The 11,635-nt window shown below is 43.1% G+C and overlaps 1 protein-coding gene across 2 annotated transcripts in view; it reads left to right on the top strand.

Moving 5' to 3' along the window:
• The window catches only part of GPRIN3 (GPRIN family member 3), a 70,480-nt gene that overhangs the window by 21,950 nt on the left and 36,895 nt on the right, over positions 1–11,635 (top strand). The window contains exon 3 of one of the 2 annotated variants that reach the window (XM_006768183.2): positions 11,161–11,257. The exons of the other annotated variant lie outside the window; for it this stretch is intronic. The gene's annotated coding sequence lies outside the window, so the exon portion shown is untranslated. The remainder of the gene's footprint in view (positions 1–11,160; positions 11,258–11,635) is intronic. 2 annotated transcript variants of the gene reach the window in all.

Raw genomic sequence — 11,635 nt, 5'->3', positions numbered from 1 at the left:
GCGTCTGCCCCTTGGTGGTCAGTGCACATCATACCGGCCGGTCATTCTGGTCATTCCATCTTAAGGGTCGCTGGGCTTTTATAGATATAGACTAGGGGCCCAGTGCACGAACTTGTGCACCTTGAAAGGAGCTGTAGGCTACATGGCTGTGGTGGGCACAGGGGCAGGTCTCAGCCCATCCTCTGTACCCCTGCCTGGCCCCTCCCGCTGCGGCCCCTGATCCCCTCTGCCGGCAGCCCCGCTCCCACCGCTGCCACTCCCACATGCTGATGACGCCACCCCAATCGCACCCACTGATGGTGCAGAGTGATTGGGGCAGGCGCCAACACCAGGTGTGAGTGGGGTCAGCACCATCAGTGGGTGCAAGCAGCTGCTGCTGCCCTGATCGCCCCTCAGGGGAAGGTGGAGAAGCCCTCAGGGGCAATCAGGGCCAGTAGCTGCCGCTCACACCCGCTGACAGCACTGAGCAATCAGGACGGTGCTGGGTACCAGCAGTGGGTGCAAGCAGCAGCTCCGGCACTGGCTGTTGGTGCAACTAGGGCCATCACCAGCAGTGGGTATGAGAGGTTGCTGCCAGCCCTGATCACCCCTCAGAAGCAGGGGGAGGTGGAGAAGCCCTGAGGGGTGATCAGGGCTGGCAGTGGGCACTGGCAGTGGGTGCAAGCGGTGGGTGGGACCGTGGTGCACAGGAGCCAAGAATTTTCAGTAACCACCAGAGGCTCGTTCCAATGACAGCAACTGGTGCCCCGCCTTGGTCTGGCACCCCTACTCACATGCTCCACCATGTTCTGCACTCTGCTGCCTGCTGCCAAAGCCTGCCATATTCCACACACACACCCTGGTGGTCAGCGCATGTCATAGTGATCGGTTGTTTGGTTGTTCCGCCGTTCACATATTAGGGTTTTATATATATAGATAGTATTTGCAGGAGCTTTTTATGTTTTAAAGAGCTACATAAATGTAAGAGGTACTGTCATTTGAGTCCCAGTTATTGGAAAGGAAGTTGAAAATATTTCTGGCAGAGATGTGACAGGAATTGGTGACTGCATGATTATAGGGGCAAGAGAGACAAAGCTGTCAAACCAACCCCAGGATTTTAAGTCAGACCTGACTGGCAGAGCGCTGGTGCCAAGAAAGGAGTGGGGATGTCAGGAGGGAAAGTGCGTTTTGGCAGAATGATGTTGAATCCTGGACTGAGTTTGGGATCCTGGCATGGTACCCAGGTCAGATATCAGGCCTACAGTTACAACATGGAGCAGGACGGGAATGTGAGGACAAGATGATGCCTGGAATTACAGTGCCATTCGACAACGTGTGAAAGAGGTCTCCAAGGACAGGAAAGGAGAGAACCCAAGAGGAGAATTCCTGGTAAAACCAGTATGTAGGGTCAGAAAAGAAATAAATTTGATCTAAGGCTACAGAGGGACCATCCAAAAGCAGAAGGAAAAATCAACAGCAGAGGAGAGGGGATCAACGGCGAAAACAGTGCCAGGCATTCAAGGTGGATAGGGAATAAAATTCAGTTTCCTCATTTTAAAATTGAGATCATTACAGTGTACCTCCTTGCTGGCTTGTTATGGAGAGTAAATAAGAGACAGCACTTAGTGCAGTATTTTATACATAGCAGGTTAAAAATAGGAGCTATTTCCCAGCAGGTGTGGCTTAGTGGTTGAGAGTCGACCTATGAACCAGGAGGTCTCCATTCAATTCCCCATCAGGGCACATGCCCAGGGTTGCAGACTCAATTTCCAGTAGGGTGTGTGCAGGAGGCAGCCAATCAATGATTCTCTCTCATCATTGATGTTGCTATCTTTCTGTACCTCTCCCTTCCTCTCTGAAATCAATAAAAATAATTTTTTTTAAAAAAATAGGGGCTATTATTAATATTGTTGAAAATTAATACTCATTTTAAATTGTAACCCAGATCTTGTAAGTTTTGTATGCATGTGATGTTGCCTTTCTAAAAGATAAATCATGGGCTACATTTGCAGCATAATAACATCTCCTGACCTTTAAAGGGTAAAATGTATTTCCACCCCAGTTTTAGAACATCTCCATACTGTTCTGACAGGAGCTTATTATTTTTTGGTAACTCTCATGAGGCTTCCCTGTGTGGAAAAACAAATTTTTCCCATCTAGGCCAAAGCTGAATCATAGCAAGGTACCCGGGATAAGAACTTGCTCATCTGCTTCCCTCTGCTCTCGTGTGGCATGTATCAGTCACATGGAATTAATGCTAAATTTCAGTCCTGAAGGTGGCAGTGAAAGCTTAGTGGACCCAGAAAATCATTAGTTAAGGGAAAAGGAACTTAAAAGAATATGGGTTTGTATGCACCCTTTTTCATTATATATGACTAAGTGACCAAGACATCATAGAACAATCACTAAATCTACTTGTGTCACCTTGGTTATTTTTTAAATTTTTATCTGAAAGGCTGAGCAACTCTGCTTGGACTCATGTAACAGCCAGTTTGCTTTTCAAAGAGGAAAAGAAAAAACAACCTCCCTTCCAGGATCACATCTTGTGCTTCATCTCAAATTGGCCACCTTGAAAATGCTGGCAATTAGGGAAACAGTGGAAAGGCAGAAAAGGCTGCGGGTATCTGCAGTTACTCTGGGGGAAACTATCCAAAGCAAGGGGCAGGTTTCATGATCTTGTGGCTCTAAAATTTGATGACACATTATTCCATGTGTTTAAATGATTAATCAAAACATGTGGGCCCTAGCTGGTTTGGCTCAGTGGATAGAGCGTTGGCCTGCAGACCAAAGGGTCCCAGGTTTGTCAAGGACATGTACCTTGGTTGCAGGCTCCTCCCGGGCTTGGGCCCTGGTCAGGGCTCGTACAGGAGGCAGCCAATCAATGTGTTTCTCTCACGTTGAAGTGTCTCTGTGTCTTTCCCTCTCTCTTCCTCTCTCTAAAAATCAATGGAAAAAAATATCCTTGGGCGAGCATTAAAAAAACAAACAAACAAAAAATGTATGGGAACTTGCAAAGAAATTGATAAACTGTGTTGTCATCATGTGATATAAGCTTGCCGAGTCAACACTGAAACCAGAACAGATTTTCTTCTATATTTGTAGCAATCAGTAAAAATCAAAATTATCATGGGGGCTAATCAAAATTAATCAGGAAATCTCTCTTAACTTTAGAATTTAGTATAGTTTTCTTTATATTAAAAAATGCTTCTAAACATATATTTGTACTCTTTCATTCCATGTTTCAGTTAATAAAGTCATTTATTTGTCACTCATTTCAAGGTATAGAACTTTGAAATCATTTCTGCAATGAACTTCAATTTCTGAACCTGGCATTGAAGTCTATTCATAAGAGACTTGGGCCCAGAACGGTGATAGCGAACCTTTTGAGCTCAATGTGTCAGCATTTTGAAAACCCTAACTTAACTCTGGTGCCGTGTCACATATAGAAGTTTTTTGATCTTTGCAACTATAGTAAAACAAAGATGTATATTTTTGATATTTATTTTATATATTTAAATGCCATTTAACAAAGACAAATCAACCAAAAAAATGAGTTCGCGTGTCACCTCTGACATGCATGTCATAAGTTCGCCATCACTGGCCTAGAACTATGTTTCCCAATGACTATCACACCCCACGCCCCATTCACACCCCACTCCCGGCTCTCTCCCATTCAATAATCTCCTGTCTTTGAACCTTTAATTGGGCTCTCCCGTCTGCCCCAAAGGCTCAGCTTTTTTTATTGCATACAAGTCTTTCAGTTGATCTCTTACCCCGTCCCTCCTAAACCCTCCCCTGCCTTCCCACTGTAGTTTGACAGTCTGTTCAATGCTTCTTTGCCTCTGTATCTATTTTTGTTCATCAGTTTATACTGTTCTTTATATTCCACAAATGAGATCATGTGGTATTTATCTTTCACTGACTGGCTTATTTTGCTTAGCATAATGCTCTCCAGTATGGTACATCTACACAATGGAATACTACACTGCTGTAAAAAAGAAGGAATTCTTACCATTTGCAAAGGCTCAGCTTTTAAAACTCAACTCAAATCTTTACCCTGCACTAGAAAATAGCACCCAGCCTAATTTGGTCACTTTAGATGTATTAACCACAGCAAACTAACCTTTAATAAACTATAGTCCTAAAATTTCAATAGCTGAAGGAAATAGAATGATATTTATATATTTTCAAAAACCTTTACTCTGAAAAGCCATTTAAGGTCCCTCTACTGTTCACTGCATATTTGCCCTCTTATACTCCCAGAGTACTTTCCTCTATGTGTCTAGTATGAGAATTGTTTTTAGGGGTGTATCTTTCCTAATGTTCAATTTTAGCCCAGCTAGTGTCTCTCAGCGGTTGAGCCTTGACCTATGAGCCAGGAGTCACTATTCGATTCCTGATCAGGGCACATGTCCGGATTTTGGGCTCCATCCCCAGAAGGGGGCATGCAGGAGGCATCTTCAGCGGTTGAGCCTTGACCTATGAGCCAGGAGTCACTATTCGATTCCTGATCAGGGCACATGTCCGGATTTTGGGGTCCACCCCCAGTAGGGGGCATGCAGGAGGCATCTAATCAATGATTCTCTCTCACCATTGATGTTTCTATCTCTCTCTCCCTCTCCCATCCTCTCTGAAATCAATAAAAATGTATATTTTTAAAATTTTTCTAAATGTTCAATTTTGGAGTATATCAACCAGCTTTTATTTATCTTCATATTGTATAGCCCCCCCACAAAAAAAAAACTTAGCACAGTGCCCAATACATACGAATTCTCAATAAATGTTTACTGCATTTAGTTCAATTTTCCATTGAGTTCAGTACTGAATTCTTTATGAAACTGAGATTAGAGGAAAAAAATTTTAATTTATTTTGTAAGTATTTTTATGGTTCTACCTTCCAAATCTTTGTGAGATTAACAGTTGGGGTTTTGTGTGTGTGTGTCTGTATTGTATCTAAGGTACTTATTGTATTTAACATGAGAGAAAGCACTTATCTTCCGTCTCAGTACTTGGTGATTTTTCTTCTTTGATATTTTTGTTTCCTAATCATTCCAAAAGTTGAGAAGTTCCTGGAACAAATAACAAGGAATAAAAGAAAAATGGGAAATTGATGTTTAAAAGGAGATACACAGACGAAATGGAAATATATTGAAAATGGGGTCTCATTTTTAAAACATGAAGAATAAAGACAAAAGAACTATAGCTTTTTGAATATGGGTGGATACTCAGATAAAAAGAAAGTACATCTGATGTGATAATGACAGAATATAGGAATGCACCCATAAAAGGTGAATTTGGCCGAAAGGAAAATATCAAAGCTGTTCTGATGCAAGCCCCAGACAGAGAATAAGAAAATCAAAAAGCTGAGTATAGATTTGGTGGGTCATCATTGCACAGTGGCTATAATGAGCATCACTCACCTGATACTATCATCTGCACAGCTTTAACAAGATGATCAGCAAAAACCACAGTTTCGTTGAAGCAAGGTGGGCTTTTGAAATGAACATTTTCATATTTTGTAAATCGGTGCTCCTTCTGACTTCTTTCTTTCACAGCTCTTGTTAAAACATTCAGAGAATGTAACTACTCAAACATCTTGTCCTCTTTAATTTTTATGTAAAGACTAGTGGCCCAGTGCACGAAATTTGTGCATAGGGGAGGGGGTGTTCCTCAACCCAGCCTGCACCCTCTCCAATCTGGGACCCCTCGAAGAACGTCCTACTGCCAGGTTACAGGGATCAGGCCTAAACCGGCAGTCGGACATCCCTCTCGCAATCCGGGATGGCTGGCTCCTAACCACTCACCTGCCTGCCTGACTGCCCCTAACTACTTTGCCTGCCAGCCTGCTAGCCCCCAACTGCCCCCTGTGCCAGTATGCTTGCCCCATCTGCCTCCCCTGCCAGCCTGCTCACTCCCAACTGCCCCTCCTGCTGGCCTGCTCGCCCCCATCTTCCCTCCCCACTGTCCTGATCACCTCCAACTGACCCCCACTGACGGCCTGCTTGCCCCCAACTGGTCCTCCTGCTGGTCTGCTTACCTCGGCCTGCTCCCTCCAAACTGCATGCACCCCCCACTGTCCTGATCACCTCCAACTCACCCCCACTGACAGCCTGCTTGCCCCCAACTGGTCCTCCTGCTGGTCTGCTTACCTCCGATAGCCCCACCCCCCACCAGCCTGATCACCCACAACTGCCCTCCCATTTTGGCCTCTAACTGCCTCTACCTCAGCCCCGCCACCATGGCTTTGTCCAGAAGAACATCCAGAAGGTCTCCTGGAAGGTCTCCCAGTCTAATTAGCATATTACCCTTTTATTAGTATAGAGGCCTGGTGCACAGGTGGGGGCCGGCTGGTTTGCCCTGAAGGGTGTCCCGAATCAGGGTGGGGGTTCCCTTGGGATGTGGGGCAGCCTGGGCGAGGGGCCTGTGGTGGTTTGCAAGCTGGCCATGCCCCCATGGGGTAAGGGTCCCCACTGGGGGGCGGGGGGGGCGAGGCCAGTCTGGGTGAGGGGCTGAGGGCTGTTTGCAGGCTGGCCACGGCCCCTGATGACCCAAGCTCCCAGCTCCTTTTTAGTTTCAGTGCCTCCTTGAGTGGAGGGAAGCAGGTATCTGGGATGTATTTATCTTCTATAATTGAAACTTTGTAGCCTTGAGCGGAGCCCATGGCGGCCAGGGTGGGTGGGAAGCTTGGCTTCCTCCTTTGCCGGAGGAGGTGGGGGCAACCCAAGCCTCCTGTTCTCTCCAGCCCCATGACCACTGCCATCTTGGTTGGGTTAATTTGCATACTCACTCCTGATTGGCTGGTGGGTGTGGCTTGTGGGTGTGGCAGAGGTACAGACAATTTGAATGTTTCTCTTTTATTAGATAGGATAGGGTGTGCCAAAAAATGTGTACACACTTTGAAAAATTGTTCATTCCAGTGGGTTAAATCTGAAAAGAGAGAAACATCAATTGAGCTATTGGGAAAAAAGTGTGTATACATTTTTTGATACATCCTGTATACATGAGAAAAACATATACCTTCTAGTCAGAAAAATTAGTGTGATTGAAAAGAAAATGTCAAAAAGTTAAGGGAAAAATATGTGTTCTGCAAAAGAAAAGGGGATAGAGCTGAGGCAATAAGCAGCTGATGAAGTCAAGCTAGAAAGTGATTAATCTAAGTGAAAAACTCATGCATCCCTTCTTTCTCCATGGAAGATACATGAAGCAGTTGGAGCAGCAGATTCTAGATATAGGCAAAGACTGGGCATTCTAACAAGCTCTTTGTCCATGGCGATTTTTTCCTAAACACCAGTTCCTCCACCATTCTTCTTGGATAGACAGATTTACTTTCTTTTTTATTTTTATTATTTATTTATTTATTGTGTTTTAATTATAGTTGACATTCGATATTATATTAGTTTTGGGTGTACAGCATAGTGTTTAGATGTTTATGTAACTTATGAAGCTATTCCCCCTGTAACTCTATTACCCATCTGACCCCATACATAATTATTACAAGATTATTGACTGTATTCCCTATGCTATACTTTACATCTCCTGACTATTCTGTAACTACCAATTTGTAATTAATCCCTTCATCTTTTTCACCTGATGCCCGCTCGCCATCCCCTCTGGCAGCCATCAGCTTGTTCTCTAAATCTGAGTTTGTTTCTGTTTTTAGATTCCACATATATGTGAAATCATATGGCATTTGTCTTTCTCTGACTTATTCCACTTAACATAATTACACTGATTTATTTTATATATACCTTTTCCCCATCAGTGTCAATTTCAGTTTACGTACAGGTGGGCCATTAGTAATTTCTTTTAGGAATAATTATTTTAAAAAAGGACATAGTAAGAAACATAAGTAAGGACATTTGTGAAAATAAAAAGTGATGGATAACAGTAGAGAATTGAGATTTTTTTTTTTTTTGCAGTGTAGCCTGAGATTTCCAACACATTTTCAGAATTAAAATGTCAAGTTATGGACCAGGATCAAGTTTATTCTGTGATTATGGAGTGGGTGGGTGAGGAAAAGACACTAGGGAATGGGCAGTGTACTTGAGTAGAAAATACACCTGGTGGTGAGTTTGTATTAGTAAGAAACCCAAGTAATTCTACTACCACTATCACTAATAGTACTGCTGTTGCTAACTCTATGTGCCAAGCTATATTCCAAGAATTCACTGCAACCATATGAGGTTGATGCTGTGTTCATCCCTGTGTTACAAGTCCCGGGCAGTAAGGAAGTAAGTAATTTACCTGAGGCCACACAGCTCTAAGTGACAAGCTGGGTTTGAGTCCAAACTGATCCCAGAAGCACACTCTTACCACCACGCTTACACAGCCTCTCCTGCAAACAAGTGTTTCCAGAAGGTGAGGGACGTGGTCATTCTGAATGGCTAGTGTGTACTCGAATGTGTTGTTTTCATTCTCCTTCCTCTGCTCATTCTGTTTCCCTTGTCTTGACGGTCTCATTCCACATGGCTAACTCTTCATCCTTCAGGCCTCAGCCCAGGGGTCATCATGCTCTGCACAGCTTTCCAGAACCCTCCTCAAGGAGTGGGGCCCCTCTTGTCGAAGCTTTGCTTCACTTCCACTTGGAGGCCCTGGGTGACCCCTCTCTTGGATGCACCAATAGTGCGCTCTCATAAAGCCTGTACCTCGCTCTCCCAAGGGGCTCACCACCTTGCCTTCTAATCATTCTTTTATGACTCTGCCTCACCCCCTAGACAGAAACTTCCTGACGGTGAGGACTAGTATATTCACCATGATATTCTCAGTGTCTCAGACATAGCAACTACTTAAATGTTTGATGAATGAATTAATGAGTGAATATACATGTTAAAATGTCACGTATAGAAGTATGTTATTTCCACTTTTCAGGCCTGATGCTTTACAATCTTTCCTTCCCCCTTACTTCTCATTAAGCTTGGAGCTGTTCCTGAAGCCCACCTTGTGTGTACCAATATCTGTGAGATTACTTACACACTGTTCCTGGTGCTTTTTCCTTCCCAGGATTGTACCAGATCTCTATTGGTCCCCAGGAAGGCTTCCCAGGTTGCACAAGTTGGAATGAGTCTTTCTCCTGTGTTACTTTTGAAATCTCTGGTACTGAAATTGTCTTTCTCCCCCAAAGATGCCAGATGCTGAAGGTGAGGATTGAGTCATACTCATTTTTGTGGCTCTCTAGAAACTACCATAAGCCTGGCTCTAATACATGTTTAACAATTTGGGATAGCCAAAAAATAATACGTTTCATGTTTAGAACTTCAGGTCCTTTATTTAGTTGCATAAGACTTGAGTGATTACTAAGAAAAATAATTACTCCAATGGCCCTGCTTTAATCTCATCGCATAGCCTTCATTTAAGCACAAGGTTTTATGATCAAAACATAAAAGTCCTTAGCTAGTCTGAACATAAGTAGATGATGTTCTTATCACTATTAGAAAAAATATCCCCCGTTACCATCTGAGGGTAATATAGTTGCATGTGTGGTAAATAATCAGATTAATGAATTCTTAAAAGTAAACAAGTCCAGCTTGTTATATCTTTGTTAGGTGAATTTCCAAAGATTTGGGAGGACTGTAACATAAACTCTGAGACTGATTCATAATTCCCATGATAACAACATGGAAGTAGCCCACTAAGCCACTTCAGGCCATGAGGAGATCGTTTCTAGTGAGTAAAGTACTTCTGACAAGTGACTTCTCAGGCTAACCTCTACACACTTAGGATTGATCCTTTGTTAATGAGCTCTTGTAAACCTGTGGGTGTATAAGGGATGCAGACCACTAAAGCAAGTGAGAAATCTCAGCTGCTCAGTGGTCAGGTTAACAAGACATGATGTATACTTCCCTGACTTCCAGTTATTTCACATGGTATATTTTATTACTTAGAGATTCATATAATATTTACTTCTGTTGTAAGCTGCTAGTCAAAGCAGTAAAAAAAAAAAATGCAAAGCAAACAGTTCATGATTTGAAATAACATGAACACAATTCTCTTCATTGCTCGTGAATAAAATGAACTTCAGTAATGGAAACATCTTTTATGTTAAAGTAATTTTGTTGGCAATGCCTTGAGCATTATTGGTCTAATGTGAGATCTTATTTCCCCATTAACTTATAGCCACTCTACTTGATGATTTGCAATACTCCATCTGAAGGAAATAAAAATCACACTCCTTTTGAGGCATGTTAACATTCACCAAATGTTAACTGCACATCTTCTTTTTTTTCTTGCCATTTTTGTGCAGGATACTGGGATTGCCAGGTAGGCACTCATTCTACTCTCTTGAAGCTTACCGCCTAACAAAGGGGAAAAAACAACAATGATGACAGCATTGCAATGCATTATAATAGAGATAGGCATAGTCAGAGTGGAAGAGGCATCTGAATTAGGGGTTAGGAAAGGCAAGGCATGGGAGTGGAAAAGCATAAGGAAGGTTCCCCAGAGGAGATGCTGAGCTGAATTGAGGTTAGCAAGGGAATAAAGAGAGGAAGGGTGCATTAGTTTCCTAAATCTGCCATAACAAAATACACTAACTGGGTGGCCTGCCACAGCAATAATTTATTTTCTCATTGTTCTGTAGGCTGGAAGTTTAAGACCAAGGTGTTGGCAGGGTTGGTTTCTTCCAGTGGCTCTGAGGGAGAATCTGGTCCATGTCCTTCTCCTAGCTTTGGATGGCTGCCAGTAACCCTTGGTGTTCCTTGGTTTGTAGATGTATCACTCCAGTCTCTGCTTCTGTCTTCACAGGACCTTTTCCCCCATGTCGGTGTCTATGCCTAAATTTTTCTCTTCTTATACCAGTCATATTGAATGTAGGGCCCACCCTAACCCAATCTGCACTTGATTATATCTACAAAGACCCTATTTGCAGTTAAGCTCACAGATTCACAGGTTCTGGATGGGCCTGAATTTTAGGGAACAGTATATAACCCAGTACAGAGGGCATTCAAGGAACAGGACGCATCCTGGAGGAAGGTGGAGAGGTTTTGATCAACCACAGGTCCTTCTCAGTGGTTGGATTGAAAGGCAATGAGGATCCCAAAATGTTAGGAGGATTAAGAGGTAACAGGAGCCTCATCACAAAGAGCTTGTGTGCCAAGCTCAGGAATGTGAGCTTCCTCAGGAAATCTGTGGGTGTTACTGAAGGATTTTGATCCTGAGAGTTCCATGATCACATTTGCATTTTAGAAAACCCTCCAACAGCAGTGTGGAGAATTGAAGAAGGTACAGATTGGAGGCAGAGAGATTATATAAGAAGCTCTTGAAATAATTATGGCAAGAAATAGTAAGTACCCGTATTATATCAGCAATAGGAAGACTAGAGAGAAGGTGGTAGATGGAGATATTAAAAAGGAAAGATGTAGCCCTAGCCTGATTGGCTCAGTGGATAGAGCCTTGGCCTGAGGACCAAAGGGTCCTGGGTTTGATTCTGATCAAAGGCACGTACCTTGGTTGCAGGCTGCTCCCTGGCCTGGATCCTGGTCGGGGCACGTACAGGAGGCAACGAATCGATGTGTTTCTCTCACATCAATATTTCTCTCTGCCTTTCCCTCTCTCTTCCACTCTTGCTAAAAGATCAATGGGAAACTATCCTCAGGTGAGGTTTAACAAAAATAAAAAGATAAAAAAGAAAGATGTATAAAACTTGGTAGTGTTAGATATT

This window comes from Myotis davidii, unplaced genomic scaffold, assembly GCF_000327345.1.
Source record: "Myotis davidii unplaced genomic scaffold, ASM32734v1 scaffold963, whole genome shotgun sequence".
Classification (NCBI taxonomy): Eukaryota; Metazoa; Chordata; class Mammalia; order Chiroptera; family Vespertilionidae; genus Myotis; species Myotis davidii.
Note: the sequence above shows the minus strand (reverse complement) of the source record. Positions and strands in the feature narration are given on the sequence as shown.